Source organism: Triturus cristatus, chromosome 1_2 (assembly GCF_964204655.1).
Source record: "Triturus cristatus chromosome 1_2, aTriCri1.1, whole genome shotgun sequence".
Taxonomy (NCBI): Eukaryota; Metazoa; Chordata; class Amphibia; order Caudata; family Salamandridae; genus Triturus; species Triturus cristatus.
The window spans coordinates 146,100,398-146,125,218 of NC_140580.1; the positions used below are offsets into that span (position 1 = coordinate 146,100,398).

At 42.9% G+C, this 24,821-nt stretch overlaps 1 protein-coding gene across 10 annotated transcripts in view; it reads right to left on the reverse strand.

Annotated features, from left to right (window-relative positions):
* The window catches only part of LOC146866977 (caspase-7-like), a 400,007-nt gene that overhangs the window by 56,408 nt on the left and 318,778 nt on the right, over positions 1–24,821 (reverse strand). The window lies entirely within an intron of this gene.

Sequence of the window (24,821 nt, forward strand, 5' to 3'; positions counted from 1 at the left end):
CCACTAGATGAGTTTAGAGGCACTAGACTAGTCTCATTTGCTACTGGCCCTGGTAATAGTCTATGCGAGCACTGTGATTTTCCCTCTACAAACTCAGAGGACTCGTTGCTGCCAGTCCTGAACAGTGTTATTAGAATTCAGGAGAGCATAAGGCTATAACAAAATGAAGATAATTCTGAATCATTACATCTATTATCTGTTAATATCTGTAATGGAGAGATTGCAGCTATCTGGTATATGGAGCCCTTTGAGATATCACTGTGAGTAACATGTACTTGGCAATCATCATCCACATTATTTTCCAAGAAACTGAAATGACGTATGGAAAATAGAAAAAAATATACATGTCTTGGCGAGGAAGCATAGTGGACATCAAGATGAATGTCATACATAGGCTGATGTATGTTTTTCAGGCCTTACTGTCAGAAATTGGACAAAATCAATCCAACAATCAATCAGTATATTTGCAGAGCGCTACTGGTCACCCGTGAGGGTATCCAGATGCTGGCAGGATCCAGGTGTTTAATCTAACAGCTGGATCTTCAGGGATTTTCAGAATTCTGGAAGAGATAAGGAGGTTCGGAGATGAAACTGTAACTTGTTCTATGTCTGCGCTACTAGGTTGGAGAAGGAGTGACCTCCGCATCTGCTATGTCGGATGAGGGGGTGAGAGTTAGAAAAAGGGAAGCGGAGCGGAGGTGTCAAAGTGGGCTGACAGAAGTTCAGGTGGGGTTCAAGTAGGGGGGTCAGCAGTTGTTTAGAGCCTTGTATGAGTGGGTCAGAGGCTTGAACTGGCAACTTTTCTGTACAGGGAGCCAGTAAAGTTCCCTGAGGTAAGAGGTGAAGTAGGTTCAACAAGGGAGATCAGAGACGAGTCTGCCTGCTGCGTTCTGTATGGTCTGTAGTTGTCAGAGGAGGTGAGTTGCGATCCCTGTATAAAGAGCGCTGCCATAGTCCAGTCGGCTGGAGATGAGGGTCTGGGTGATGGTGCGTCTTGAGCTTTGGGTAGCCATTTGAATATCTTCCGAAGCATGCAGAGGATGACGAAGCAGGAGGAGGAGACAGAGTTGACCTGAGTGGTCATGGTTAGCTTGTTATCCGGAACGATGACCAGGTTCCTAGCCTGGTCAGTAGGGGTAGTGTGGGTCTGACTTCTAAGGGCTACCAGGATGCGTCCCATGGGGAGCTTTTGTTTCCGAAGATCAGTACCTCTCTCTTGTCCATGTTGAGCCTCAGGCAGTTGTCCTTCATTTAGTTGGCAACATTTGTCATGCAGTTTTGAAAGTTGGTATTAGTGCTGGTGGTGTCTTTGGAGAGGGAGAAGATGGGCTGTGTGTAGTCAGCATAGGATATGATGTTGAGTGCATGAGTTTTGATGATGCTGGCCAGAGGTGTTATGTAAGTGTTTAAGAGGGTAGGGCTTAGCGAGGTACTCCACAGATGATTTCCTTGTATTCGGTGGTGAAGGGGATGGGACCAGTTGAGAGAGGATGAAATTTACAGATGCAACTCTGAGGGATTATTAGGACTAGAAAAGGCTAGGATCTGAGCTGTAGGGGGGCTCAGGGGCCTGACAAGAGGAAAGCTGAAGGAAACACTGCCTGAAAGCTTCACACATAGTTCTACCGTTGGGTTCCTTATGCTGAGATGCCTGATGGTTTTAAATTCAGTTAGGTGACTAGGGTCCAAAAAATATAAGTATAACTCTAGAATCGAAAACTTGACAACACGGGCTCGATCAAGCCAGAGGGTCAAGGCAGATGTCATGTTGTGGTGATCTGGAGGGGATCAAGGCAAGCGCTAAAGCTAGGGTTGTGAAAACTATGGAGAAACGATCTTGACCAGATGCTTAATAAAGAGCGTGGGAAGGACAAGGAGAGAATCGGGTATCGCGGATACCAACAGAAAATAGGAGGAAGGGAAATAACAGCAGAAAGTCAAAGTTACAGAACAGCAACATAAAAACATTGACAAATACAGGGAGAAATATACTTCATTTCGATTTCTATTCTGTGTATGCAATATAGAAAATCCTTATAAAAAAAGCCTACATTTGAAACAGCCAATGAGAGCTCATCTTTACTGAAATAAAATGAGGGTGAAAGCTGAATTATCTCTGACTTCTTTCACAGCAGAGAGATTAGGTTCTTCAAGAACTATAGAAAAACATTTGGATTGATAGACTATGAGAGATACTAACAGCAAAAATCTGTCACTGGGTGCTCCACCCAGCAGCTAAGGCAGCAGCCACTAGACAGTGGACGGGGCAAGGCAGATTTCAGACATTTCTGAACCTATAAAAATTAACTAAAAACTCGCTCCAACAAGATTAGTAGAATGCATGGGGGAGATCTTGGGAGGGAGATATTACAAAGTGAAAGGGAGACTGTATGGAGTGAGGAGTACAAGCCTGTCTGTTGAACACAGACAATAAGCATTGAAAATTATAACAAGTTGGTACTTAACCCCCAACAAACTACATAGCAGATCTTCAATTACAGTGCCTTTGCTGCACTGCAGATTGGGAAGAGGTCACCTCCTGGACCTGAAAAGTAATGTATCAGCTGCTGTCAGTGACCAGAATGATCATAGCATAGCAGTAAAATCAACCTTCTAGTGCAGCCTTGCAAGCATTGAGTTGGTATTAGGAAGAGGATTGCTAAGGGCGTCCCTTCCTAATAGCGAGTCAAAGGGGTATGTATAAATGGTTGCTACCAGAATGCGGTCGCAAAACATTAATATTTTACCGACTCTGTGAAGGAGATGGTAACCCATTCGCAAAGAGGATGAGGGCCCCAAGGGACACCTTCCCCTTTGTGAAAGTGGACGCCAAAATGTTTTAAGAGCAGGCAGTGGTCCCAGGGACACACTGTTTTTACACATATTGCACATCAGAGCAGGCCCTTGTGCAACATGTCTTGAAGGGGAAAAAGGCGCTATTATATGGTCCTCAGTGTCCACGTCATAGCACTTTTCTTTTTTAACTTTAAGCCATGTTGCTGCTGTGCATCATGTCTAATAAAAATTGGCAAAACCAATAGATTTTGCATAGGCGAAAACTATTGGCCTTACTAGTGCTTGCTTTGCCTTCTTTTACTGAATGGCTTGAGCTACTGAATAGTACAATATAGTTGGGTTTTCAGAACATAAATGTACCATCTGACTCTCTTGGCACCAAGATCCTGAGCGCTCACACAACTGCCCCGCCAGTGTAATTTGTTTCAGTTCTGTGTTCTTTGCACTGAGTGCTCTGTTGATTCCAAGTGCCCTCCCTGGACAAAAGCATGTATGCCTGAGCCCTTAGCTCCTGCTGAAATACTAAGGGGGGATTAAGTTGGCAGGCAGAGGCAGAGGCAAAGTCAAAGTCAGTAGTGAAGGTAGAATCTTCTGAACCTTTTGACAACCGTGGAATCTCAGGACTACGTCACATTTAAGCTAGTGGTTGCATCTGCTCTTGCAATTTTTCAAAAGCCTGTAATGTGTGAACAGGGCTCTGAGCTTCATATCTTTATAGTGTCCACATTCAGAAAGCCTGAAGTCAGGCTGAACAGGCATCTAGAATGTCCATCTGCCCCTCAATGTCCATCTGCCCCTCTCACCTTCCATTTAAATTTTCCATTACACTACGCAGAGAATGTAAAAGGAATAAGCCTGGGCGGTGAACTCCGCTCTGTTCGCAGAGTTTGCTGAGTTTTCCGCACACCTCGGAGCACGCAAGGTTCACGCTCGCCAACGTTAAGCTGGCGAGAGCGAGGAGGGAAAATCCACAGCTAGACCACCTCTCAGCGAGATGTCTCAAATCGGGCGGTTGCGGATGGTCGTGGCGGCTCGCCTTGAGAAACCACCCGTTCGCATTGAGGAAGCTGCCACTTAAGTAGAAAATCTACTCGGGCGGCAGAAAGAAGCAGCCCTCCTGGCTGCACATGGTGTCATTCGCGCTGATTTTCCAGCCCATGACGAACACCCGGTGCTAAAAATCAATGCGAACGGCACGACCTAATGCAATCCGCAGCTTGCGGAACTCCAAGTAGCGCAGCAGAGTTTTTTGGTCATTTTGCAGAGTTTCGCATAGCGGGACTCTGCCAACTTCACCCAAGCTTAAAAAGGAATTTAAAAGGAAATATACTTGCAGATTTACAGGAAAACAACGAGCTTTAGTAGAACCAAATTACATCAAACATAAAATAAGCAATCACTGGCAAAGCCAATAAGCTTGATGCTCTCAGTGGGGAGTTGATAGAAGTAATACAATTCCTGCTGCAATGAAAACGAAAAAAGAATTGCTTTGTGCCTACAATTCGAGGAAAAAATCAATAATTAAAAGGGGGATGATTGAAGTGCTTTTCAGATGTAAAATATTTGCTCGTGCGTTCGATCGGCGGTGAAGGGATGCACCCAAACAGCCAATATAAAGGCATTGAGAAATACAAGGCCACTAAAATTATGCAATTTGGTGGCACCAGTTTTTTCGCATTATTAAGGATGTGCTGTATTTGCCACATAGTCCACCATTTGCTGCATAATCTGCAGATTTTATTAAAAAAAATATTTGTTTTTAGCTCAAAGGGATTATAAATTGCTAATAACGTGGCAACGTGCACACATGAGTGGAAGATCCTTTCCCAAGTTTAACTGGTCATCTTTCAGTTGCCTATTTCTGTATCTGGTTTTTCTAACTGGTACTAATAAAGTGAAGTTTTTGCCCAGATAGTATTACCATGTGTAAAAATTACGAAATAATGAAGTGAAGCTGTACAAAAATGTGCTGCATTATGTCAGATTTGCTTTTTCTTTCTGCATAATTTGGTGCTCCTCTGCCATATAATTCGGCGCTCCCCAGCTGCATAATTCCAGTGGCCCTGAAAATAAAATACGCTTGTGAGATGATTCAAGATGTGAATGATCATGTCTCTAGCCAATGGCTGAAGGCTCTTGAGCCGTCAAAAAAATCTAAAGGAGAATAATGTAAAGCCTCTATGAGTCCCTATACAATGGAAGAGGTTTCATTAGAAACAGACAAAAAGCAACAGGCTTTGAACAAATCTTGTTGGATGAAAAAAAGCCAACAGATCTGGTGTTGGCTGCCAAACTTGGGCATATTTACAATATTTTGGCGTTCTAGCTGCACTGCCCTAGGTCAAAAGAAAACAGCAGGAATGCGCTGTACCTACAAGATACGGCGCATTACTGTCCTTTCTGCCGGCACACAAACTGCAGAAGAGTGCATGGTGCAAGGGAGTCTGTGTTGTTGGTATGATCAAAGGAGGTAATTACCTCTTTCTATTTGTGCTGCAGAATGCAACACACGTGGAGAGAGGAAAAAACAAGGATTTATGCCTGCTTTGGGAAGGGGTTAGTTTTGGCACTGCTCCGAAATTTATGCTATGTTGTTAATTTGGGGCAGTATAAAAAAACATGGGTGTTGCGTGGGAACACCCACAGCAACACCCATGTAACACCCATTCCACGCAAAGTAAGGCATTGCCTTACTCCATATTTACAAGGTCATGAAAAGCCACACTTAGGCTTAGCATGGCCTTGTAAACATGGGCCGGCACACTGTGCCCTCAGAGCGTCATAAAATGATAAATATGCCCCCTAGTTTAGTTTTGTCAAGGTTTTTGCAAAAATTTACTTTTGGGGAAACTGCAGTGCCCTTGACCATTTAAACAAGCATTGGAAATGCAATAGGTCTTGCACTTGTTTAAGTTAGAGCTAGTGGCATTATAAATGGCAATCTCTTTTACTAATGTGTTATGGAGTGTATATATGAGGTGTATAGTGGAATTATGTAGGTTGGATTGGATCATTTAGTTGTGTATTTGTGTGGTGTGGATTGGATTTGTGTAGTTGAATTATGTGGCAAGGTGTGCTGTGGACTTATGTGGATAGTAATTATGTGGTATTGAGTGTAATGTAAATATGTGGAGTGGGATTGTGTGTTATGGAGTGTTATTAGGGCGAATAAATAGAATTAAAAAGATAATCTTTATTAAAAAGGGAAGGTGAGCTATAATTTCAGAACCTTGAAGATGTATTGGCAGACAGGGCAGCACTATATAGGTGCATATTCCAATCCAAAAATCTTTATTCGACGTGTTAAGTCATAAAAGCACATAAAAATACATCTAAAACAATTCCATAAGACATCATGTAAAATGATACACGCCCAAGTGGATGGATAAGTACACGTACCATAAAATCACTATATACAATGTAAAAATACGATAAAAATTGTTAAGATAAAAACTTTGTAGATATACCATAGTGCAAGCTACAGATTTCAAGGCAAGGTGGTTTTAAGAAAAGGCAGATGATTCCACATGATATATATGCTACAGCATGGCATTATCTCTTTTGATCTGAAACTTAATCAAGGAAACGTGCTCCTAATGCTCACGCCCACCCCAGGTATTTCACCATTGCTATGACAATCACTTCTGTTGTGTCAGTTCTTAGGATTCTTTCAGCTTCACTTGACCTTCTTGTTCCCAAGAGCTTGCAAATTGGTGACAGCCAGACACGGCGTGGGGCGTTGTATCCAGTACATACAAACAACATATGGGCCAATGATTCTTTACTATGTTGGCATACAGGACACATGTCATTGCTAGGTTTGGTCCATCTACTGGTAAAGACCCTTAGTGGCAGTGTACCCACCCTAAACTGGAAATATAGTTTTCGCTCATGGGGCTTTGTAATAAAATCCCAATATTGCTCCAGCCTGGGGATAGGTTTACAGTCCAAGAAAAGCCCTGTTAGAGACGAGGACTCCCAGCTTCCCACTGTATTATTCTGGACCATTTCCCAATACTTGGCTTTCAAAATCTTTTTGGGGGGGAAAAGCAGAATTTGGTGGATTCACCCACAATAAATTCATACCAATATTCGATAACATAGCTCTAAGCTCCCTCAACCATTTTATTTGGTGTGATGTGTCTACCCTTATTATGTCTAGGAAACCAGCCGCGTACTCCGCAAGCTCTGGGGTAGACCAGAGTCTACGCCAATACAAAAGGAGACATAGTTTAGCGGTGTCCGCGATTTGGCTTCCTCACGAGATCATTCAATAGTGGGCGAGTCGGGGTACTCTGTGGCAAATTGGTAATTTTTCTGCAGAACTTATTTTCTGATAGTGTGAACTTAGCTAAGTTCTCGTGCCCCCAAAGCTCGGCACCTTATAGGGCGTAGCACATAACTTTCATGTTATAGATTTTGATTGCCAGGCTGATGGTCTTAGAAAATGAGGTGTTATATTCCTTATGCAGCACTCCTGCTAGTTGTCGATGTTTTAGGGATGCTATATCGACCTGATGAGCCCAATTTAATCCCTCCTGGATATTTACCCCTAGGTATGTGAACTCCTTAACTTGCTGTAGCATGAGGTCGTTCATTTTAATGCCCCCTTGAATGCCCTATGCGAATTAAAGGCCATCAGTTTTTTTTTTTACACATTGACCTTCAATCCACGCCTCGAGCAGAACTCCTCAAAGATAGTTAAAGCTCTCTGGAAGCCACTCAGCGTCTTGGCAATGATCAATGTGTCCTCTGCGAACATTAGTATGGGTACTTTCTCTCCGGCTAGTGTTGGGGCATCCGTGGGGGTAGCCCTCATAAAGTTCACTATTCCATTGATGTATAAGGAAAATAGTGTTGGGGCCATCACACAACCTTGGCGAACTCCCTTCTCTACAGGGAAATATTCTGTTACTTCGCCCTGCATACCCCATCGAATCTTAGCCTTGTCCTCGTGCATCCTAATGATGAGTGTCAACAGGTCTGCTGGTAACCCCATTTCCTGTAATGTCCTCCATAGTCTAGCTCGTGGTACAAGATGAAATGCTGACCTAAGGTCAACGAAAACGGCATACAAACTGCCCTTGCCCAGGGTTACTGTTTTCCAAAAAATCAAGATAAACCGAAACACTTGTCAATAGTGCTAATGAAAGCTCGGAACCCTGCTTGTAGTGGCGATAGAATGTTAAACTCATCGATCCATTCTTGGATTTTGTTGAGCACCAACCTACCCATTACCTTTTGCAACAAATCTATTAAGCTGATCGGCCTATAATTCCCTGGGCACGATTTGTCCCCTTTCTTAAAAACTGGTTTGATTTCGGCCCCTTTCCAGGAGTCTGGGACCGGCGCACCCTGGGCTATGGCGTTTGTCAATAGGCGAATGTACAGACACCATCTATCCTTATCATAGAGGAATATATCCCCAGTTATTCCGTCTGGACCTGGTGCCTTTTCAGCCAAAATAGATTTAAGTGCATCCTCAACATCTGCCTTGCTAAAGGTTGCACCTAGGTAAAAATGTTTAGCGGTATCGCCCTCTATTTCATGCTCGTTTGTGGCATATTGGGGTTTGAAATTGTTTACCCACTCCAACTGTGAGACATGGTTTTGGGGCTGGCAGGCCTGCCCACCTCTATCCCATTTGTGTACATTCCAGAACTGTTTGGGGTTTCTCCTAACACATGCCTCCCTAAGTTCCTCCCATCTTTTATTGTCCCATTCTTTCTTCGCCTTTGCTTGGACGCCCCGATAAATAGCCCTAGCTGCTCGCACCACTATTGGGACACCTTCTTTAACAGCCTCCCCAAAGTCAGCACGTGCCTTTTTGCAGTCTTTGTTGTACCATTTCTGTATTTTTGGAATAGCAATCTTTTTAGATCTACCCTTTTTAATAAAATGTGTACGAATCTGACCAATAAATGTATTGTGTATACAGGTGGGTTGCTCTAAGGCCGTCAAATTTACTACGCTGGCCTGGAGCTCATTTAGAGCATAATCCAAGTCTTTTTTGATGCAAGCTAATACTTCGGGTAACTCGGTTATCTTAACCCATTTAAGTCGCCTAAAGTCATTAGATGCAACAACATCAGCGGTGGAATATGTGCATTGATTCACGAGGAGCCTTATACTTTATTAGATCCAAGTTCACACATAATGGGTTGTGGTCACTTTCTAATCTGTCTTGAACCCTCATATCCTTAACGGCGTACCAAAGAGCTAAGCTAACCAATACATAGTCTATCCTACTAACACTATAGCCATTGTCAAAAGTGTTAGACCCCATTTTATCTGAGGGTGTACGGTCATTAAATGCCTGCAATCCCTTCTCCATACAGATATAATTGATTTGAATAACCGCGTCGGTCCATCTTTTTATTGGGTCAAGCTCCAGCTTTGGAATACCCCACTTAATGTCTTCCTCTTCTGACAAATTACCCTCCTCACTCATAAGAGGCTCAAACGTCGCGTTCAGATCCCCCGCGACAATGACATTTGTGTCCATCTGGCTGATGTCAAGAAGATCGTCAAGAGCCGCCAAAACTCCCGACTTCTTCCCTCTGGTGCATCGCACATAGACATTATATATGTCCAAGGTTCCGGCTGTTCCCCTAGTCAATCTAACAGCCTGGATGTCCTGATTATAAGTTGAGAGTACTTGGATGTCTAACCCTAGGTCCTGCCTCACCCAGATTGTCCAGCCCCCTGATGGTTTCCCTTTTACACCTTTAGTGGCCGGAATATACAAATTTAAATATACCACACAAAAGAGGGGGACTTCTGCCCAAGTCTCTTGAAAGAGAAAGATATCAAAGCCCTCAATAAAAGCGTGCCACTCTGGGGAGCCCAATTTTGAACATAATCCTGCGATGTTCCAGGACAACAGCGTTTCCTTTAATGGTATTATACAAACAGCCATATGACCACTTATAACAGAGGAAATTGAGGAGATTGGACTACCCTCCCTCCTTACTCTCTCATTTTGTCTAGTAGGAAGGGGTGCAGCTTCTGAACTTTGATCCAACTCTATGGGTAAGTGTTCAAAGCTTGTTGGGCTGTCCTTATGGAAGGTTTTAGCTATTCGATATTCCTGCTGCTTTAGTGGCAATTTCGCCTTTAGTCAGTCAGTGTTTTCTAAAGTAGAGCTTCCCTGCCTCCTAGATAATTTCTGGGTGGGGGAGCGGGCGCTCTCACTACTCAGAGGGGGAACGTCTAAACTGAATGGCTGACAGACCTGGCGGGCTCGTCCGAAACTCTAGTGCAAATAGATGTTTTACTAAATCTGCCCTAGTCATAGTGAGCTCGATACAATCCAGATGATGAGCTGGTGAAAACAACCTACGAGCTTTTGCTATGTCTTCCCTTATCACCGAACGGCATCCCCTGACATGCCGAATCCAATTAATAGATTTATTTATTAGGGAATCCTCGTTTTCTAGACTTTTGCCTGCGTCAAGCTTTGGTACGTTCACCATAAAAATTCTATGAGTACTGGGTAGATCTGCGGAATGATGGACTGGTTGCCTTTGCCTCTGCCCGACCTCTGGCTGAATAGCATGCACTGTGGTATTTTCGCTATGCAGTGACGGAGCCCTCATGAGCGCTGTTTTATAAGAGCTGCCTATGTTACTAGCAGTAGGATGTGGAGTAGGTCTAGGCTTTGTTGGAAGTGACCTTATATTATTCATCCTGGTCCTGCCCAGACTGGATGGAACCCAGCCTTCAGTAGTTTTTGTTAGTTGGGGGGCAGTGACTGGTGTAACCCTAGATGTTACCTGAGTGGCAGGAGTTGAACCCTGTAAGCATACGGAACAGCTACTCTCCTTTCCTGCCCCATTTTGCGATGGAACAGATGTTAATAGCTTGACCATCGATGTTAGCTCCTCTATCTGACTTCTCATTGATCCCATTTCCTGTCTTAATAAAATTAAGTGCTGTAACATATCTTGGTGCTCCATAATCATACCTGGTCCTACATCCTTTCTCTGCACGGGTGAGGTCTGTGTCATCTGTGTTCACTGTAGCCCTTCTTCTCCACTTATTTCGTTATCAGATATGATTAACAATGGCAGAAATCTATTAGTACAATGTATCGAAGAGACGATGTGGTCTGTATTAGCTGCACCCCTGCTGCCCCTATCTCCGTCGTCGTTATTATTAGACAATTTCATTTTATGTGTTTTATTGAACATTGCAGGGATAGTAGGGGTAGTGGAATTAGGGAGTTGGATCAAACTGGGAGGAGTTGTAGTGCAAGTGGTTAAGTAGTGGGTGCGGACTCCAAAATACCCTCGCATTCCCCTATTAGCGTATCAATCCGATCTAGTACACAATTACTGCCAGCGTGCAACGTGCAATTGGAGCTTCCTGGCCTTTTTGCCCCTACTACCTCGGTTTGTTCCATTGCCTCGAGCCTCGCTCCCATCCCCTCTTCCACCTGGTAACTTTCTTTTCCCCATGACTGTTAGTTACAATTTAAATGATGTGACCCCCTTCAGACAAACAATTCGCCCAGCGTGTATACGAAGGCCTGTCGCCAGAATGCGATTATACCTTACGAGCACTATCTAGAGTGCAGCAACTTGGAGGAAGAAATAATACATTATAAGTACTGGGGGTCGACTATTTCAATCTGACAGTATCATCAATGGCTTAATCGTTCAGTCAAAGTCAGGAGGGTATAAACAGTACCTTGGGGATTTATGATAATCTCCACGAGGTCTCAACAGCAACTCTGCAACCGGACCATGAAAATGAAAGAGAGGTGGCCCTGCCCTGCCTCTTTCCTGCCACTGACGGCCACTGACGGGCCCGCCCATGGCCAGGGCTTTGCCCTACCACCGCCCGCCCGCGTGCATCGCGCGCCGCGGTGATTCTCTGCGCTTTTTAGTGCGAAGGCGGCAGCAGACTCCTCCCTCCTGGGAGCAGGGCACCCTGGGGCTTGAAGTCCCCACGAGCTGGATGTGCTGGCAGTGACAGGTAGCGCGTCCCGCTCTGCGGTGATTCTCAGCGCTTTTTAGCACGAAGGCGGCAGCAGACTCCTCCCTCCTGGGAGCAGGGCACCCTGGGGCTTGAAGTCCCCACGAGCTGGATGTGCTGGCAGCGACAGGTAGCGTATTTAAACAAATCAGACCCCTTGTGCCAGCCTGTTCATCGTTTTGCTGCATTTGATGCTTTTGGTCCTTTAATTCAGTTAATATGTGCACTGTTTTGTACATGTTATATGTGCACACAACACTCCCCACATTTCATCAATAAATGCTCCCTACCCTGCTTGAGTAGCTAAAAACACACACACCGCGGTTGAACAGGGCTCCTCACGTCCCTGAGCACCAGTGGTACCCGTCTAGTCCTCTTGATAGTTAAGCTCTCAGCCATTCACTGTGCACTTATTAAGTGTGTAGCATATTCTCTCTGTTCCACAGAGAACACATTGATTTTGGCAATAAATGTACTCCCTGCGAACCGCTGTTTGCACTTACTGGCATGGGCAGCAGGGAGGCCAGCACTACCAGACACAGGCCAGTACTTTCCTCTGTGCACTCCCGGCGCTGCCAAAAGAACAGACATAATACAAACAGTGCAAGGATCAGGTTATTTAAATTTAAAAAACTCTAATATGAATATATTGTAAACCAAATTAACTCACTGAACTGCTCTGGTACCTTATTAGGAGTAGTTCTTTTTCTTTGCACTTTCAGGTATTATTTTGTGTGCAAGGTATAGAGGCAGCTTTATATTCAGTTGCTTCTAATTTTGGAACTTGTGCACTTGCTGCCTGTTGGCTCTGCGACAGCCAGACATGGTATGAGCCCACACTATACTACATTACACTTTTGCCAGGAAACTCTGCAAATGCTTCTCTGTTCCCCCCGCGCTGCACACCTCCGCAACTAGACAACCACGACCCTTGTTTTGGTCATGAGAAGTTCAAGGGTTTGTTATCCCAAAACATGAGGTAATGTTATGCTACAACTAATGCGCACAGGCTGCTAAAAAGGTGTTTCCCATATGCAGGACCACAAGCTTGGGGAATACAAAATGGGGCACAGACATACGCAGGTTGCACAGAGACACAGAACTAATGGTCTATGCCGATCTGTGCATATCTGTGTTTGCATTCATGCAGGACGTTTTGGCTTTGGGGTATGGGAATCGACTTAGATGTGTCAGTACAAATAACATTTTATTTAGATTTTTTGTATGGAATATTTACCCTTTGTCCTGAATATTTACAGTTACTGCCCAGATTTGCCTCCTTCCCTAGTAGTAACCCTAGTATGTCTCCATCTAGTATCCTGGAGCCGCATAACATGTTGGACAATTTTTGGGCTTCTGGACTTTTCCCAAACATTGTCATCTCGGTGGAGTTTTGCAAATCACTAGGATGACCAGTGAAGCTGTGCTGTCAGGTAATAAAACTCAAAGCCTGAACCTCCGAGTCCACCAGTTGGTGGACAGAGTTTACGTACTTCAACCCTGCCTCTTTAAGGGCTCCACCACACAGAGTAAGATGTAGTCATACCAGCTTGGAGGGAGTACTTGTTCTCCACTTTACAGGAGAGAAAGAGAGCTCCTCTCACAGTGCAACTGTATTATGGACTGTGCCATCACATTTTGCCAAGCAGACAAAAGTGGCACGCTCCCACAATGCACCATGTAATTAGCTTCGACAGTACCTTGCTCTGGACTCACAGTTGTATAATCACTGACTGCATTGACCAGAGAGGGGTTACTGGTAGGAGGGTCAAGATCTGTATTATCACACATTGCCGAGAGTAAAGGAACACTACCAAGGCACAATGCTGAGTGGTCAGTCACTGCAAAAGATCCTCTTGATTGGTGAGTTTAGATACTCAGTCACACATCATGGATACACTCTGTCACTCATCCTTGCTTTCATGCACCCCACCCACTCCTCCACCCTTTGACTCATTTTTGCATTCTCCCCCTCATTGGTCAACACTACTGCATGACTACAAACTCATCATTCAACAATGAAGGTACACTTTCAATTTTAAGTCAATGCTTTTATGTCTGATTGTTGTTTAATGTGCAAATGTGTGTAAATGTCTGCCTTTGCCTGCTCTATGAAAAACCTCGTACCAGAAATGAAGCGGGAAGAGTAGGCCCACTAAAGAGATTATTCAGTCCTGCCGTGACATGTTCTAGGAAATTCAAAAGACCATGTGGTGCAGTCTAAAAGATGAGTCAATAAAGTTGGGAAGGGCGCTTCTATTACCCGCTACTTCCACACATTAATTTTAAAACTACGGTTGCTTTTCCAAACGCCGTTAATATTTACACTCCAAGGACATTCTGCAGCAGTATATCACTGACAGGACATGCAGGATTCCCTCCCTTTTCACCTTGCTTGTAGATGTGACACGGTGTTCTCACTCGGCAGGTCTGGACCGAGAGAAGCCCTTCGTTGTAATGCATCCAACGTCTTTCCAGTGTCCAAACAATGGCTGATTCAAAGGGTGCAAGAAATAATGGCACATTCATGTTTTCTTCCTGATGACCCTCTCAATGTAATTCCATATCAATTTAAATAAAGCATATCATTTTCACGATATAGACCATTTTAAATTGCACATCACAAGGTGGTAAAAAACGGTGGAGTAAGAAAGGCGTTTATCTAGGGAGAACGATGACATAAATGTTATGCCTCAATGGAAAGAAAGTGCGCATTGGGTGCGTTGAGATAATTCATATTTTAAACGGTAAAGTAAATAAAATTGAAAACTTAAAAAACAGACTACATGAACTAAAGGCCTCCCAGTATACGGAGCACTTCAACTTCTATCTTCTTCTGCCCTCTGTCCGATCAGAAGTCAATTTCTTACACCGTGACCCGCAGGAAGGGTCGAATATTTTCACCGAAGCGTAGCATAGTCACTCGGAAATAATCCTTTTTACTTTAACACTCTGGAAGTGTTTCTAAATAGTAATGCAATGCTGGAACATACCTTCTGCAAATATAGTTTATACGTAATTAAAAACTGATCTCACACATCTCGTTGCATTAGTCAATATTGGATAATTAAGTGATTACTGATGAAGTGATTTGCCAAGAATCCCAGGATGCTTGAGCCTCCCGCCAGACTCAAACACGCTTCCCCAGCTTCTGAGTCGGCCGCCCTAGCCGTTAAGCCACACCCTACATGGCTCGTACATTATGAGGAGTTTGTCAATATTACAGTGCTTCTGTTGTGCACAGAATATTCACGTAATAGATGTGTATGATCATGACATGGCACATCGTTTTTAAGAAATTGCCTAACCACAGCTATATAATTGAGCAGTGAGTGCAGCGCATAGCTGCAACTATGTCACTAGGAGCATTTACAAAACAAAAACAGCAACATGAGGTAATGGTGGGGGAGGGCACCACACAGAGTAGGGCACCGCACAGAGTGAAGCGCGTAGCTGCATCTATGATGAAGCAAATAGTTGCATCTGTGTTGTGTGAAGCATTTTTTTTTTTAACAGCGACATGAGGTAATGGTGGGGGAGGGCACAGCAAGACAGGAGCTGGACTTGTAGCACAGGGAAGGCCAGCAGCAGGAGGAAAAGAGTTTGTCCAGAGATGCCCTCAAAGAGTAAGGTAACTGTACTTGTCCGGTGCTACGCAGCCTTCAAGGGAAGTGACATATCGGCTGCAGGAACCAGTCAGGAGGCAGTAAGTAAGGAAGATCGACACTAGAGTCAGCGTATGGTAAGTAGCAGGCGGAAAAAAGTTGTTCTATAGATAACAGCAGGCCTTGCAGACAGTGCATGCGCGCTGATGCTCGACCTAAAAATGATGGCTAAAAACAAGAGTATCTTTTGGTCTCAATCAGCATACCTTACCATAGTAGTTCCCTGCACTGAAGGGGACTGCTTTGTGCGTGGATGTGCTCCTTGGTAAACAGCACAATGTAGTCACCCACAGAGAAGTCAGCTAATGGCTGAAGTGATGCTGAGGTGCGCAGAAGAAAAATGTGGTTGGCACAATAACAGGCCAATAGATGAAGAGAGCTTACTGAAAGTCACAGTAAGTAAGTATAGTAGATCTATAATTTTAGTGAAATCAAAATGCCTTGGCTAACGTCAAACCTAAAAAAAGGTTACTGGAAAGCTAAAATGTCGTAAAAAATATCAACAAGTGTTCAGAGAACCTCCTATGTCAAAGCAGAAAAAACAGAAAAGAAAATGTTTTCAGTGGTGTAAGCATTCTAAGAGTACTCAGCGCCACCTCCACATTGAATTTCAAAGAGATAGAGACCTGTATTTGTGATGATGCCAGTTTGACTGCAGTTTTATTTTACTTTAATTTCTACGATAGATTATGCTGTCTTAAGTAAAAAAATAAACATTGAATACAATATTTTTTTTAATGAAAAAGGTCAGCCCTGGCAGCAGCAAATTAATCAAAGCTTATGAAATTAGGGCGGATACTATACACTGAAGAAGAAATCTGGTTTTGTTCACATTTTAACTTGATTTTACACTTTGTCACACTGAGAGAAAGTCAACTTAAAAGAATACACATAAATGTCCCCTCTATTGACTGACAGCACTCGAAAGGCAGACAGTAAACAGTCTACATTTGTGCGGGTTGTTAGTATTCCATCTGGCGACCACACAGTAGCTGTAAGTAACCAAGATATCTTGGATGACAGCTGTAAGGAACGAGGAAGAAAACAAAATCACGAATAAAGTACAATAAGGGAGAAAGGAGGTCACCGGCTGTAAACTTGGGTTTTGAAATTTTAAGGCAACCATGGGGGCTTCATGTGGAGGCCCAAAGAAGGATTATACTACCCATCTTGTATAATTTGTGCAGAACTGAACTCTAAATGTTGACAGCATAAGACCATTGGAGTTTTGGAATAGTCAACAATGTGCAGCTCCATTAAAATGTTAGCTGCCTTGTCACTCGAGGGGTTGGGTAGACGTTTGCGTTGTGTACAGTGATCTTTGTCGCATGAGACTCATGGAGACAGCACTGTGACTGCAAACAGTGTGTTTTTTCGTTGTCATGGTGACACCGTACGACTAGCTTTCCTCTTTGCCTTCCAGAACCGACGGCTGCTTGAATGCCTTTGGACTATCTGGCTTAATCTTGCCGTATGTGGATCTTGCTTCTTTGTCATGTGAGACACCGCCTTGACTGTTCCAAGCTCCATTTATGCTTTGTTTGTGAAATGAGGAGATTAATATTTAATAAGACAACCAGAACTAACAAAGTAAAGAAATATAGGTTACTAGAGAATTCAATGAGTTTTAGAACCATCCAGGGGCACTTGTCATTCAGACTTGGCCAGTCCCGAGTTAAGGAGACTTCAGGCAACTGCCTTCTAGCATCACCACAAATGGTCAAACGAGTGCACCAGATTGCAACAAATGTACTAAAAAACATTTTGCTGCTACAGGAGAAAAGGGACATATGAATGGTAAACATATAGGCCCCTAACGACAAAGATTTGGCTGTAAGTAGGTTGGCCTTACTCTTGTAGGTAAGTAAGTAGGTTGGCCTTACTTTGAGCTTTCTTTTGAATTCCAGGAAAAAGCGAAGAGTACTTCTGTCTTATTACTGAATTCCCAGAGCAAGTCAGGAGTACGTACGACAAGAGTCATTCGCACCTACTTACGGCCAAATCTTTGTGAATCGGTACCAAAATGTTGCCTGGCGCTCTGAAAAATCCTTGCCCCACAGCTGAATTCACACTCATTGGAGAAAAGACTGAATTGACCAAAGATAGTATTTTTAACCATCCCTTGACACATTAAAGCAGAAAAGTATTGTTTATCAGTGACACTTGATTTCCACACATACCTTGTGTCAATGGGGAGAGAGTAAGTTTCTATGATCCTTACATGTGCTTTAAAAAATGGGGAGTCTCAAAATATTTTGCATCATGACCTAATTTTGCTAGAATAAAATTAGCCATTCATACCTATATACACATTACCTCCAACTGTGACAGAACTCCACTGGATCCCCTTGCAAGCCCGAATCAACTTAAAAACTAGATACATTATTTAATAAGCCATCAGGACCAGCACTCCTTTTTATTTTGCAGACAATCTCACCATCTCTGCGCACCAATAGCCACTGCACCATCAGATTGCAGACTAAGAAGTGTAAAAAAGAAAACAAAAGAAGGCAGTAGCTTTTTTTAATCTTTCTATGCAGCCAGATCCTTTATCCATCAGGGGCACCCCAACGCTGGTCCATTGTGGGAAAGAGTTAAAGATGCAGCTCTTTAAGTATACTACATCACAATCCATTAACTATCCCAAACTATCTACCTCTCCTATCATTCGTTGACTTAACCCCTTCAGTGCCACACCCTTTCCCCCTCCTGTGCCAGGCGTTGCACTAGTGGGAGGGGTTCATGACGAGATAGTCTCGTCATGGGCACAGCGCAACCGTGCTCCATGACGAGACTATCTCGTCATGGGCACTGAAGAGGTTAATGCTGGTCTTTAAACCTCTACAGCAAGCCACTACCTCTTAGTGTTATTCACACTACACAAATAGCACATAGACTGCCACTGATATCTAGTCAAACATTGATTTTAAAAGTGCCACAGATAAAAACATCAAACACAAAATATCATATAATCAATGTTCCTATTTGCCAGCGATAATGGGTGCTAAAGTCTTGGGTGGAGAGGGGATAAGAGGGAATTCAAAGCGTTGTAGAGAAGAATGGATAACACTCTTAAGGATGGAAAGAGTTCAGGGGGGTCTGGCTCAGGAAAGAGGATGTTTCCTGCTACTTTATAAATCACTGTGTATACCCCCAAATTTACAGCACAGGTCGAGGTGCTTGACCATCTCACCACAATCATGGCCTGTTCAATTCCTATAGGTTTGAATTTGCAATGGGTGGCAACTGGCTGCAGATCTCGCCCAGTCCTGCTCCCAGTCTTTTTTTGACCGTGCTTTGTCTGGCAGCCAAGTTTCTCAATTAGCTGGGAGTCAGATTAGGAATTCCTATAAGAGCAAACAAGCATTGGCAAAGTCAATAGGTCTCAACCATGCAATATCTATTGACTTTGGCAATTTCTTTTAGCCATGTTGTACAGCAGCACGGCTGCGGTGCAGCATGACTGGAAGTAAAAAGAACAAAACAGCGCTATTAGTCAACACTGCCCCATAATTCCTGTGGCCCTGGTTATGACGCAGGAGCAGCACATTATACAACATGACTAATATACTTTAAGTGCCACAATACATGCATTTCTTCTATACCCTAATGCGGCAGTATCAGAACTTCTCAGAAAACTTGCTGTACTTTTAAAAACAATCCCACTAGCATCTCATACATTTTTAATCACACCGTTTTGTAGCATCCTCCCCACCCTGGGTAAACCACCAATGACTACATCACACACGGAGCTTAATAGAACACGTCTTTATTCGTCGGCGTGTAACTGCAAACTCAACATTCTAAAACAAGCTTTCATTGAATTTCACTCTGACACCTATGTCACAGCTTTATGGAGTCTTCTAGGAGCCAAAAGGGTTCCATCATAAAACTCGCAAGACACTACATTTCCCCTCTGTTAAATAAAAATTTAAAAAAATTGTAAGTCAGTATATATACATATGTATGTACAATTACATCTCTTTAATCAACCTTCTTAGTGTTTTAATTATTCAACCTGATCTGGTTGCTGGGAGCTGTAATCTTCAGTGTCAGAGATTTTCAAAGACAGTGAAGAGGTAACAGGTTCAGTCTTTCTTTCACTATTTCGATCAGAAAACCGATGAATCAAATGCCGAAAGTGAGAAGAGTCTCTTGTAACAGACTTTCCAGAATGCTGGGCAGTCACCATGTGTCCCTTGGTGGAAAGGTACAGCATCAAATGGCGCATAGAATATCCTCCGTCGCCTTTGTTGGGCGATCACTAGATCTCCTGTCATACTTGGAGTTCTTTGCATGTTCCCTCTTGTCTACATAGGCTTTTGTTTTCTGCTTGTTAACCAAGTCCTTTGTACGAGTTTAGTTCTAATTTTCTCTTTTATTGGTCCATTGAGTTAACTTGGTTGTCATTGCTGTTGTGAACATCAGAGTCGCCAGACTTTTGCCTGTGGTCGAGTGAGGTGTTGAACGATAGGCTCGTAGGGTAGAATTCAATCCAGTTTTTAAAGAGTTGCACACTGTACTGCTTTCTTTAGCATACTCATAAAACGCTCAACGAGTCTGTTGGCCTGCAGCCATAAAGATGTACTCTTCTGTTGCTTAATGTCAGATGCTTCGGGAATTCCTTGAATTCTCGACTGTTAAAAGGTTGGCCATTATCAGACTTCAAAATGGCTGGAACAGCCCATATTGCAAAAATGTCATCTAGTCTATCAATGACTCAATGTAAGTTGTGGATGAAAGACCTTCGATTATTGGAAAACGTGAGTACTTGTCACAATTACCATCAAATGATGTTCTTTTTTGAAGGGATCAAAGAAATCAATGGCTATTCTCTCCCATGTATGCTTAAGGAGTTCTGACATGGCTAGAGTTTGTTGAGTAATATTTGTAGAAAGGCAGGTGCATAGATGACAGACCTCAAGTTCCTTTTCAACCCTTCCATCTAAATATGGAAACCAAACTTGATCTCTGACAGCTCTTTCGATGGCAACAATATATGATGTCCTTTGTGAGCTATTTCAATTATTTTCTGTTGTAGACTCTCTGGAATTAGAACTTGTGACCCTCACCGTATAATTCCATCCTGAGTTACAGACAGTTCATCCTTAATGTTTTTGTATTTTTGGTATTCACAATCACTGGTGGGAGGTCGAGTGTGTTGGTTCCATGATTGATGTGCAATTACATCGTTCAACTTCAGCATGTCACTATCATGGCTCATGGCAGTGATGATCTGGGCTAACTATATAGCAGCTGGCGTATTTGAAATTGATGTAGGATTCAGAAGTCTTGGATGGAGTACCCTGACCTTTTATAGGCTCTCTGGAACAGTATTGAGAAGGGTTTTGATCCTTCCCTGGATGATGCACAATGGTATAATTATACTCTTGAAATTGTAATCCCCATTCTTCAATGCCAGGAGGCATCTTGGATTTTGGATTGCCAAAGATAGCCATTACATAGAAATGTTCACAAGACCCTACAATGGCTAAACTTTCTCAGGTTGTGAGAAAGCAACTTTGGTCTGGGACAAACTTCCACTGGCATATGCAAAAATAGGCCGTCGAGCATTTAGGTGTCTGCCTTGCTGTGCACGGATAGCGCCTAACCCGACTGCTGTAGTGTCAACAACAACCTGTATATGAAGCTTTGGATTGAAGTAAGCCATTTCAGCAGCAGTGTCAAAGGCTTGTTTGATTTTCTTCAAACTTCTCTCATATTCTTGTGATCACTTGAATGAAACATTTTTCTTGGTTAACTCTCGTAACGGAACACTTATAGTAGCAAAGTCTCGTATGTATCTTGAACAGTAACTGGCCATATAAAAAAATTAACATATCATGGAAACATCATGTGGGGGATCTGCATTTGACAGGGCTTGTACTTTTGCAGGATAGGGTGTCATGTACTCATCTGATAAGACATGGCCAAAAAATGTTAACTTTGGCTTGTGGAACTCACACTTGTCTGCATTCAAAGTGAAACCTGCATCAATAACTAAATGACATACTTGTGTGAATGCTTTATCATGCGCCTTCTGTGTAGCTCCAAAAATCAATATGTAATCACTATACTTGAATGTATTCCCAATAGGCTGTATGACATGTGGAATGATGTCTTGCAAAAGTTCTTCAGCCAGGCACACACCAGATTGAGTCTCTTGTATCGACACAGATCAATATGTGTGGAAAAGGTTGCAATGTAGCTTCAATCTTCTTGGAGTTGCAACTAATGATAACCTTTATTAAAATCAAGGCGATAGAGGACCTTTGCACCATTTAATTGTGTCATCGTGTCAGCAATGTGTGACTTGGATGACGTTCTCATCAATTGCCTTGTTTGCTTGATGCATGTCAACGCATATGCGTACAGCTCCTTTACTCTCCTTTTTGGGCACTACTTCTATGGGAGAAACCCATGGCATCGGACCAGTTGAACGCTCAATAATGTCATGCTTAAGAAACAATTCAAGTTCTTCTTCATCAGCTTTTTGTAAATGAAAAGCAATTCATCTATGTATCTCGGCAACAGGACGGACATCTTCATTATTATGCAACTTTACCTTCATTGTCTTAAGCTTTCCTAAACCATGAAACAACAAAGGGAATTGATTTACTATTCCGTGGTGAGCATTCATGTTGTACTTAACAAAAATCAGTCCCATATCAGCAGCTGTACTAAAACTGAGCAGACAGGCACATGACGCTGTACCTTGAAGCACATGGATGGGTGATTGCACCTTCGTTTTCTTGTGTTTCATTGTTGCTACAAATGAACCTTGACATTTTATGGATGTCGATGAAGCCCATGTGTATACTTTGGTTTTTGATGGCGTAAGTCATGCAAATGGAAATAATTCATTGTAGTTCTCTTCAGGCATTATGTTTATCAATGCACCACTGTGGATTATGAAAAGGTATTGAGCAACTATTTATTTTCAATGTAATCTTCGGATAAAGTTCGCATGACTTTGGTATGTCGACTGACATTTTTCATCACATGCAGCCAGTCAGATATGCGTAAGTTTCTCTGAGGTAAACATCAACAAGGCACAACTATCTTTCTCATATTAACTAGATACTGAGACAGAAGAACTGTTTGCCGATCATTTAGATGATGATCAACTTTGCTCAGTGTTGATTTGCCTCAATTGGTGTCTCTGTTTGGGCTTGTGGGTGTGCGTCGAACGTTGCTTCTCGAAAGTTCTGGCGGCCATATTGTCCTTGTGCTGTGACGCACTTAATTTTTCCTTCGCTTTATAAACCGTTACAAAACGATTCTCTTTCCTACAGCGCTTACATCTCTGTCCAATTGGAGCGCCCCATGCAGGTAAAAGCGGTGGGGCGGGGTGGGAGGGTGCTCGACAGATGACAAGGGAAAATTTAATACATCATTAATTTTCCCTTATTATCTGTTGAGTCCCCCCCACCCCTTTTACCTACACGGGCCGCTCCTGCTGTCTAATGGCTGGAGATTTACCTTCGTGTGGAAATGAAAACCCACATCTAAAACATAACTTCTTCTTACATGTAGACATCACTTTGTGTCCTTCAGTCTTTTGCTTTGGCTTTCTTTTTATACTCATGACTAATTCACTTAGGGCCCCTCCTGCCTCCATGCCAGCAGCTTGTCTTTCAGCACGCACCACAGCTCTGGCAGCTATCAACACTCGCTCAAGACGGAGAGTTTCTCTCAGCATTCGTTGTCTGAATGAATCTGATAATCATCCCTCAATATCTCTAATATGCATAGCTTCTTCATCATTAAGTTAATTGAACTTACTTTTTTTTATGAGTGCATCAAGTCTCTCTACAGATTCATCAATGGTTTCACCAACTTTTGTGTGTTCTTGACTAAATATGTACCTTTTGTAATCAACTTTTGATACTGGATTGAAGTTAAGATTCAGCGTTTCTTTATTTTGACAGTATGAAATTTCTTTGTCAGTTCACAGCAGTTTGCTTATGACTTCTTTCAAGCCATCACAAGCAAGATTTTTGAGATGCTTAATAATATTTTTGTTATCAGTCTCTTCAAGTGCATCAATAAAATTATCAAATGTCCATTTATCGCCAATATTTGGCTTTTTGGTGTTATCGAAAGGTGGTGGTGGTTTCAGGAAGTCTGCAGCATGGTAACTAGTAATGGGAGAGGCTGACATTGAGAATGGAGTTTTTTCTGCTATGGGTGGCTATCTATTTGAGCCTGTGTTATTTGCTTTGTTTCCGAGGCCTTGCAATGGAACGGCCTCAGCAGCATCATAGACAATCGAGGGAACTGTGATATCTGGAGTTGTTCTGAGCAGTCACCTGGCAGCTTTGGTGGTGTGCCACTCAGTAAGCACAATCCTATTGCTTCTTCTTGGGTCTCCACGACCAGTGATGAGGTTGTAAAGTTCCACTTATTTAAGCTCTGGTAAGTGCAATGATAATATACTTCTTTCTTACTTATTCTGTCAGCCAGCACTTCTATGTATTTTGTTAGTATTTCACTACTGCAGATTCTTAGCGCTTTTTCCTGTATCAATACATAACCGCCTTTTGCTGTATCACTCAGTATAATGTAACATTTTATCTTGTATGGCAGTGCGGTAACTTTATGTATGGCCTAACCAGCAGGTTCTCGCCATCGATGTGTTTATTGTTTGCAATGCTTGCGTTGTCTTCACCTGCTTCACAGCGACTGGAGTTACTCTTTGACTCCACATGCAAGAAGCTTTGATTTCATATTTCAAGCGTGACACACGTGGCACACACAAGCAGTTTGCTTGGACCACGGCAAACTCTCTGGGAGAGCACGGTTGCTCTTTGGGTTACTTATCCCCTATCCCGTCATCAGTTGTAGTGTCCTCCCCAGCCTGGGTACCCGCCAATGACTATACCACACACGGAGCTTAATATTACATGTCTTTATTTATCGCCAGGTAAATGTGAACTCAACATTCTAAAACAAGCTTTTTTTGCATTCCACTCTGACACCTATTTCACAGCTCTATGGAGTCCGCTAGTAGCCAAAAGAGATTTGTCATAAAACTCACAAGATACTACATGTTTGACTACTTCTAGCGCTACATAAAAGATCAAATAAATACGAATTGTAGGTGTCTTTGGATGGGCAGTAAAGAATGAGAGCAAGGCAGATTGGTGGTACATGCCATGGTATGCTCCTTTCTACAGCTCTGCCCCACACCTGTGCTTTCCTTGCTGGTAAAGATGCTGTCTTCGTACTCTTTTAAAATACTAATTGTAGTAGGCAGGCATGCCCGCAAGCAGGTGGCATGATAAGTGCAGGTCAGGGATGAGAGGACTCGCATAGTTTTCCAGAAATGGATACATTTGTGAAATGTGCAAGGTCCTATAAACACAAAGTCCAACCGGA